Genomic DNA, 10,034 nt, shown 5'->3' on the forward strand with positions numbered 1-10,034 from the left:
AACACATTATGGATAATTGTCATCTATTGCAGAAGTATACGCAGACATCCCAACAATGTTTTTGTAATTTTTGCAGGTCGATAGGCCATGATGAACGCACCTACCGAAGCTACGAAACAATGATGGATCAAACTCCTGCCTATAGGGTGCAGACCAAAATGCAATCCCTCAACTTAAATACAGGGATGACACGTGTTGGATTCCAAGGGTGCAGTTGAGGACAAGGCGGAATGGGACAAGGAAGGGGTCACGGATAACTAATTTTTTACAATTGCGGAGGGTCGGAGCACTATGCCCACGATTGTACAAACCCAACAAGGACATCATGTTGGTACTATACTCAATTTGATCATGAGGCAGAAGACTGCCCTTCGCTGATAGTGAGGATGCTCGAAAAATGGGTATTCGGTCCACCTCCGACTAAAAATTTGCAAATGATGAGGTTTGAGCCTCGCGAAGAAGACCCAAATGTAAACATGATGCTCAGGAGCAATATGACCATGGGCGATGGTAAAGGGAAGAAGCTAGAAGAAAGTACATGGGTTTGCAACGCTCCTACAAAGGAACTCGAATTTGATTTAGAATGTGCAAAGGAGAGATTCATGGAAGCTAAGAAGAGCTTCATGGAGGCCTTCACTTTAGGTAGTAAAGATCAACTAGAACCAGGGATGGATCCTTCAATGCTCACTACCTTTCTGGAGACATGCATGAAACTGTTGCATGATAGCAAGGCAGTCAAAGGACTACAGGAACTTATCACTAGGTGCTCGAGGTCAGGAGAACCACGCATGTTCTGGAAACTTGGAAAGCATGCATTGCGCACAGGAAGGGAAATGAGGTTGACTGTGCAAATTGGCGAGTATGAAATGGATCAAGTAATCATAGATCTCAGATCAGATGTGAATGTACTGCCAAATAAAACATTGGAATGCATGGGAAGACCCATGCTACAGTGGTCTCCTATCCAGTTACGAATGGCGAACCGACAGAAGGTTTTTCCCATGGAAAGATTGCAAGGGGTAACAGTAGACATTGAAGGTGCGAGCGCACAAGTGGACTTTGAAGTGATAGAGATTGTCGATCACAGTAATCCCTATCCCACACTACTAGGAATAGGTTGGGCCACCAATATGAATGGAGTCATAAATCTGAAGAAGTGCAAAATCATCTTTGACAAAAGGTCATTACGCGTAGTAGTACCGCTAGATCCAGCCAAAGGAGCACAATGCACTGAACCGGTGCGCGACGATGATAGTGATGACGATATCGATTGTATTTACGAGATAATTGCGCAAGAATAGGATTGGGTGAATCTGACTATAGATGGAATAATTTCGTGGGAGAGCAAAAGCTCTTGCACTTCAGATTCAGACGAAGAAGTAGAACGATGGCAGAATCGGCTACACAAAGTAACAATGCTTAATTGCAACATGATGATTAGATAACTGTGTTGCGTGACAACAGATTCAAGGGAGCTGCTAACATATGATGGATTAACAATGGTGGATGAATTTCTGAGAAAATTTGAAAGTGCAGTACCAGAACAGCAGCGATTTGATGCTCTAAAATGGGCGCTGCACGCAACGCCCACACAATGGTGGGGTACGCATAAAGGAAGTTTTGAGGACTAGTACGGCCACAGAAGAATGATGTGCCTACAATTTGGGAAACCAAAAATATGGCTAGTAGACAAATATGATGGACGAGATGATCCACACACGCACCTCGCGAAATGGACCAAGGTCTACGGGGAAGAGCCACAGCCTAAATGGGTACATTTATTCTACCATACCTTGGATGTCATACCCATGAATTGGTATACTGAGACGGAGCTTGACCATGGTATGGGCAAATGGGATGTCTTGCGTGAGGGATTTTTGTTAACCTTCATGTTTGAAGATCGTTGGTTGGATATTGTTGACGATGCGCTACAAGCAGTAAAAGCCGCTATCTTCAAAATACCACAAGAGCCAATGGAAGTACTTCAGCCAGAATGGGTGACACAGTTAAGCATCGTGCTAGAGTGTTATAATGTAAATGTTGAGGAGGATGATGAGGACCCACAAAATATTAATATTCCAGAAACAGAAGGTTGTAGCGAGGTTTGAGGACCATCAATTGAGGATCCCGACATTACCATGCCGCTAAAAACAAAGCAGGTAAACATTGGAACGAAGCTAGAGCCAAAGTACGCAACGCTTGGGAACTATTGGGATGATGCCATAGTGGGTAAGGTCGCTGAGTTACTCCGCGAATACCAAGACTTGTTCCCGACCAAAATTATGGACTTAAAAGGGATCATTGGCAACTTAGGGATGATGAAGATCACTCTGAAACTTGACGTGATGCCAGTTAAGCAGTGGCCTTACCGCTTTAGTCTGAAGTATAATGAGAAGGTCCACGATGAATTAGACAAGATGCTCACAGTTGGAATTATTGAACCAGTAGAAGAATCCAACTGGGTGAGTCCTATGGTAGTACAGGAGAAAAAACAGAAGGGCGAAATAAGAATATTCGTGGACCTCAGGAAGCTGAATGACGCTTGTGTACATGATCCATTCCCAACACCATTCATAGATAAAGTACTGGAAAATGTTAGTGGTCAGGAAGCATACTCATTCATGGATGGGTTCTCAGGGTACCATCAGATCAAGATCGTGCCAGAAGATAGAAGAAAAACGAACTTCGCAATAGAATGGGGCTGCTTTCAATACACCGTTATGTCGTTTGGACTTAAGAATGCACCAGCTATATTTTCGTGCATCGTTGTGGTCGCATTTAAAGAATACATCCACAAGTTCTTGGAGGTCTATCTAGATGATTAGACTGTCTTTGGATTAGTTAAGCACCACGTAGCGAGCTTATGCTTGATGCTGGATAATTGCCGCCGACACCAGATTGTGCTGAACCTTAAGAAGTACGCATTCCTCGTTCCCTTTTGAAACCTTCTGGGACATGTGGTCTACAAAGAAGGCTTGATGGTGGACCCTACGAAGATTGTCGTGATTCTAAATTTGGAAGCACTGCAAAGTGTTAAACAACTGCACGCTACTTTGGGGCACAATGGATACTATAGGAAGTTCATCAAAAGTTATGCCCAAATAACAGTGCCGATGGAAAATTTATTGAAAAAGGATGCTACATATTGTTGGAATGATGATTGCATGAAGAGTTTGGATGTCCTGAAGGGGAAACTGGCCTCCACTCCAATTCTGGTCTTCCCAAAATGGGATGTGGAATTTCATGTACATGTTGATGCGTCGTGTATTGTGTTGGGAGCCGTACTCACAAAGGAAGGTGCGGAGGGCATGGATCACCTGATTGCGTTCGCAAGTCGGCGACTGTCTAGAGTAGAAAATAACTACTCTACCACTGAGCGGAAGGGGTTGGTAATGGTGTACGCGCTCCAAAAATACTGACACTATTTACTTGGAGACATTTCAAGATGTATACTGACCATTCTACGTTGAAATACCTGGTGAACAAGCCTGTGATGGGGGGGGAAATATGCATATACCTTTTACTATTTCAAGAATATGATTTTGAGGTCATAGTTAAGTCAGGACGCTTAAACGCAGGACCAGAGCACTTGTCACGAATTGAGATGGGTGAGGAGCCAATGAATTTGGAGGAGGAACTACCTAATGCACAACTCTCTGTAGTGCATGTCGCAGATGGACACTTCGAAGATATAATCCATTTTCTAACAACAGGGACTAGGCCGAAGGAATACTCAATCCAATAGAAGAAGGAATTTGTGGTGCACGCAGTGGACTTTTAGGTCATTGTGGGGCACCTCTAAAAAATGGGAAATGATGTGATATTGTGAAGATACGTACCTGAATTTGAACAAGGTTAGGTCCTCGCGGAAGCACATGGGGGTGTTGTAGGATGACACTATGTAGGACGCACGACTGCATAGAAGATTCTTCGCGTAGGGTTATGGTGGCCAACCCTGTGCTAGGATTCGAAAGCACACTGTAGGGTTTGCGATATATGTTAAAGGAATGGAAAGCCATCACGAAGGGACGAGATGCCACTAAATCCACAAATGACACTACAACTATTCAAAAAATGGGCAATCGACTTTGTGGGACCGATCAAACCTTAGGGAAAGACGGGTGTACACTACATCATCACCGCAACAAAATATCTGACACGATGGGTGGAAGCACAGTCAATCAAGGACTGCATGGTCGCTATGGCTGCGAATTTTTTGTTCGAAAATGTGTTGACACGATTTGGTTGTCCAAAAATCTTAATGAGTGACTGTGGAACACATTTCCTGAATGAAACCATCAACGCCCTCATAGAAGAGTTTAGGTGTATCATCAGAAAAGTACACCATACCATCCACTGACCAAAGTATGTAACACGCAGCTAAATGACTGGGACCTGTGCATACCTTCCATATTATGGGCGTATAGGACAACATGCAAAAAACTGATGGGACAGACATCTTTCCGGTTAGTCTGCGGCATGGAAGCTGTCATGTCGATGGAATACATCATACCTAGTCTACTAATAGCAGCGCTCATAGGCATGACGGACCGCGAAGCTCTGGAAGAAAGGCTCGCACATTTAGAAGAACTCAAGGAAGAATGGTTTCTAGTTGGATTTCATCAGCAGGTACAAAAGAAATGTGAAAAGGCCTAGCACGACCACCATATTAAGTTGCGCACCTTCAAGGTAAAAGACTTAGTGCACTGGCTAGGACCATACGTGGTTAAGGAGGTCACAGATGGAGGTGCAGTCCATCTAGTTAAACTCAATGGACAACCCTTCCCAGGCAAAGTAAACAACAATCGCTTGAATCCCTACATGGGTGGGCCGACTATTTGACTAACTAGCCGAAGCACAGTCCTCGTGCCCCGAGGATCCAGACCAGGCCACAGGACTATAAACACACACAGCAGATGCTGGTACCAAGGTAAGGAAATATTTCAAACACAGATGATTCCGAAGAAACAATGCAGCAGATCCAGCAAACCGCAAAACAGTACACTATGGACCTCTGAATAGTTCAGGACCAGTTGGAGGGACTCCATGCCAAGATTTCCATGCCGATTGAGTGACTTGGGGACGAGTCACGATGATTTTGTTCAGGGCTTGTTGGGCATGGAATCCCCCCACAACATGTTTTGGAGCTCAAAGCCCAAGTTTTGGTCAAATGTATTGTAAGACTCCGCGAATTGTGGGCGCGGAGCGCGAAGTATAGGTTAAGTCATAGGGTTGTCTGCCCTAAGTATTGTAAGGTAATGTAATGTCATGTCATCCTATCCATGGTTCGCGGACCATGGGATTGTATAAATAGAGAGAGGCTCTAAGTTGTAAGAGGAGCAACTAAGAAGCGAATAGGAGAGATGAATACGAATGGTTAGAGCATAGAGTAAGAGTCTAAGTGTATTGGGTCATAGTAGTAGGAAGAGGCTCTGTAGCTGATTGCGCAGAGGCTTAGTAGAGTCTGCAGCTGAGTGTGCGGACCCCTGCATCTAAGTGCGCAGGGCAGTGTCAAGTCTGTAATCTTGATCGAAGAATAATAAATATAAGTTGATTCCTATTTCTATGTATCTGCTTGTGCATTGCCTTCTTTACAGTTATACTATTTTATTTATCACGCGCACTGATATGATTGCTGAATATGCTGTAATAATCACTAGTCTTACACAAATAAGTTAAGTAATCGGGTAATAACAGATTAAATAATGTTGCGAAGGAATAACAAGTGCGCATAGCGACGTGTGTGCAGGGTCAAACTGCGGACCCCCAAAAGCTCATCAGACATCCCCAGGGTGCGGAAACCTGGTTCTAGCACCCTGCCATACTACTTTGGGCGTGACCTCAGTCTGTGCTCCGCGGACTGTTGCCGAAAGGGCCAGTAGTACCAAGATTTGCTTGGCTAAATCACCTCTGAACCTCGGTCAAGCCCATACAAGCCAACATCAAATCTCATATAAATCACTTGGTTTGTCAATTTATCACTTGTCTCACAGTAAGGATTAATCTATGAGATTTTCTCACAGAACATTTCTTCTTGTTGTATTAATAGGGAATTTAGTTTGATTGCTTCTTTCATGAACTCATTATTTTGAGGGTTATCTTTAAATCTATCCATCATGGCTTGCATTTGATGAATCTATGAGTCCTTTTCTGATCATATGGCCTAGTGTTGTAACCTCATTTGCTTGAATTCCCTCTAAAGCTGAGCTACCTGTTGTTCTGCTTGCTGATTAGTTTTTTCTTGTTCTTATTGTTGTTCAAGAAGAAGAATTCTTTGTTCTTTTTCTTTTAGCAGTAGTCAAGCTTTCATTGCTTTATCAATGGTTGTTGTGGCATAAGCTCCCACAAACAGTGACAACTTCGTAAGATTTTTTGATAGGTCAATAGGAGTGTCTTTCCACACAACATCCATGGATTCATTTTCTAGAGTTGCAATAGCCGTGGTGTCTAATTTCCTCTTCTTTTATTGTCTTTTGACTAAAGCCTTTTGAGTAGGACTGTAGAATATATCTAATGGAGGCATCTCTTCAATTATCAAGACAATTTCGAAAGTGGGGAAAGCGGGAATAACCCCAATATCTTGAGTGCTTGTATCCCCTTGCTCTTTTGTCTCTGGATTTTCTTTGTGTTGAGTCTGTTTGGGGGTCTGAAAATCATATGTTTCCTCAAGATTTTTACCTGTTTGGATCTTGTTATTGAATTTCTCCCTTTCTTTTTCTAAGTCAATGACTGGAATATTCCTTGCTTGAGCTGAAGTGGAACCGACCTCAGTCTGTTTCTTGACAAAGGCCTGTTCGGTCATTTCTTCAGTATTTCCCCCTATATCTTTCTCAAAATGTTTATTAGGATTTCCTTCTCCATTCTAATATTGTTATTCTAACTGTTCAGACTCATGAGTTGATTTCTCTTACATTTCCTCATTAGAAGTTTCCTTTGAACTTCCCTCTAGCCGCACGCTAGGAGTTGGTTATCTTATTGGTTCAATTTGTAATAGGTCCAATGGTACGTTTAACAATATTTTATTCCTATATACATGAAAATCATTAATATCATCTAGGCTTAACTGTAATGAAACTAAATGTAGGACCCATGCAAATGTTTTGGCTCCTCGAAAGAGATCATCAAAGGCATCCTCTTCATGAGTAAAATGTTTGACTTTAACCATAGTGGTAAATTCTTTAGCAACATGATTTGTGTCATATTGTCGCACTAGAACTGTGGCCAATTTCAGAGACATAATAATCTCTACTTCTTTTACTGCCTATCCATAGTCATGTAGTGTGAAAGCACCACATTGTAATGGGAAGTCTGGCCAAATGGATTTCTTCTGTTCCCTCAAGGCTTTGGTTAAACCACCCTCCCCTACTGTGTGGAAAGATGTTTCTTCATCGAACCATCTTGCGACTGGAAAGATGTCTATCTTGGCTTCTTCGGAAAACCTGGGGGGCATTCTATCTAAAATGGCTTTATGAATAGGCAGCATAATACCCTGGCAGATTTTGTAAAAATGGGGATTGAATTGGGATTCCCACAAGATTGTATGGTAGAGATGGATGAGGAGAGGGTTTTGTACAATCCACTTCCAGCCCATTTTTGGAAATTGAGAAAAAAAACAAATGACGTCCATAACATAAGTGCTCATATAAAAAGGAGGAAAAATTCTTGAGGAAACACTTCTCGTTTGTCTATATTCCCTAATAGCCATGGGTAAATTGTCTGATAAAATCTGACTCCAGTTCATAATTTTTGTGTTAACTACTGCATCAATTAATGGGAGCCACTCCATAGAAAATTTGGTTCTATCAGCTTTACAAAATAATATACACATCATCGCAGCTGCAAAATTATGTGGGGAAAAGAGGGAAGAAATCGGGTACATACCAGAATTCTCTTGTTTCAATTTCCCTTCACCTGACCTCCACGTCTGTGTAACATCCAATGTGTCCTCGTTCTCTTTGGCAAAATGCTCAAGGAAATATTTATAATAGAGATTTAGAGGCTCTCGTAGATGGTACATCTGGCACAAATTGTCTGGTGTGAAATACCCCATGACCTCATGTCTTGAATTCCTAAAAGTTTTGTCTAAGACATCTACATCGTCAATCACTCATTTTACCATATCTCTGTATGGTAATATCTTAGGTATTGCTTCTATTATGTATAAAAATGAGCATGCAGTCTCAAAGTAGGAAGCGTTAGATGATTCTTCGATATAAGCTTTTGCCTTCGTTTCCAATGTCCTGGGTGTCTCTTCTTCCAGTAGGTTATACATAGCTTCCCATGATGTGGTTCCTCCATCTTTGTTGTAGGTGGTATCAGAGAAAAGTGGTATCATGTATGATTTCTCATATGCAGTAGCTTTTCCCTTCTTTGCCATCTTCTCAAATGTTGTTTTCTTCAGAGGTTCCTGAAGTGGATAAAATGGAGATTATCAGATAAACACAGAGCAAAAATGACAATGAAAATTCAATGATACAATTAACTCCAAAAGGTGACAAGGAATAAGATTTTATTCGAAAATGCAGATGAAAGATATCAAATCATGTCGAGTCATTTTATACATAAATTCCATTAAAACTCATTAAATATGCACTAAGATATTTTATCATGGCCTTTAATATTCATTTAAGCCATCACATCACAAACCTGTAAGGAAAATATTTAAGGTGGTGAGTTTAATGTGTGAAATGCCGATTATGTGATTACAATAAAGATTATTGCAATATTGCATTTTCCATTATGCATTATTTTGGAGTTATTTAGAATTTTGCGAGATGCGATGTGAGCGGCGTACCTTTTATCATTTAAAGCGCATTTTTCTTGAATGAATATTTATTAGATAAACTAACCTTTTACTATGTACCAAACTTAACCAAAGTTTATAACATTTATCATATACTTCCATCAGGTTCGGTTCATATCGTGTTTTGCAAAGTTTTCATAGTTCACAAGATTGGCCTTTGAGTAAGGGTCGCGATGCGATGAGTTTTGGCTTGTTACATCGCAATATCACAATTCACTTATTCCAAACATTTTGTTAGTTGTGTTTTTTGTGAACGCTGATATGCGATTACGATATGCACTTTATTCTATAAGAAATACTTTAAGTCTTAGTTTTAAATGGAAATTTTAATGATACCATAAGTTTATTACGGTGATCCCTTCTTATCACAATTCACAAATCCCTATTTGTTAATTAACCTTTGACACACATGATCCAATGATATGCGATAAAGCAAGAATTGCCAGTCATAAAGGGTTTTGGATTCATACCTTATATTATTTAGAAATTTATTCCTAAGAATTGAAAAAGAAACTGCTTAAGTGTTAAGTTTTTTGGAGGAATTTTTATAAAGGGTCCCCATTTATCAATAGAATATTAACTATTAAATAAATAAATGGGGGGTTGTTGAACAGTACAACAATTTGTGATTCACTGGAAGAACCATTTATCTTTGATAATTTTTTAAAACTTATAAAACTTCCAAAATAAAGATAGTTCAAAAAATAGGAATTACATGAAATTTAGGATAAGTAACATTTATCTGAATAAGGAAAAAAAACTCACCTAATTACCATCCATTTTTTATCCTCTTCAAAAGGAAAATTCCTTTGACTATATCAATCTTTACTTGGTTCAAAGATAAAGCGGGGGGATCTTGCAGATTAGTGTCACACGGAATCAGTCAAGGGTGCGGACACAACTGACCTTCCTAGAAGTCTAAGACATTCTAATGACAAACAAAACAAAATGGAGCTATCCTTCTCTAAACATACATTATGTTATGAGAAATCAAGTGTTTCATTCTTAACTTTGTCCAAACGCTGTTGTAGAAGTCCAAGCTTTGTTGATCTGGATGAGCTCCTCCTTTTCTCCAAAACCTGCAATCACCAACAGTCAAACAATTAAATAGCACCTGATTATAACATAAAACAAAGCATATTCAACATATAGACCAAGGAGTACATGAAATAACCCATCAACAACAAGTTATTGAGAAGAATGGACCAATTTGCATTAAAGGTAATCAAAA

This window comes from Pinus tabuliformis, chromosome 3_1 (genome assembly GCF_031772625.1).
Source record: "Pinus tabuliformis cultivar Carrire ecotype Pingquan chromosome 3_1, CPIR1, whole genome shotgun sequence".
NCBI classification, from domain to species: Eukaryota; Viridiplantae; Streptophyta; class Pinopsida; order Pinales; family Pinaceae; genus Pinus; species Pinus tabuliformis.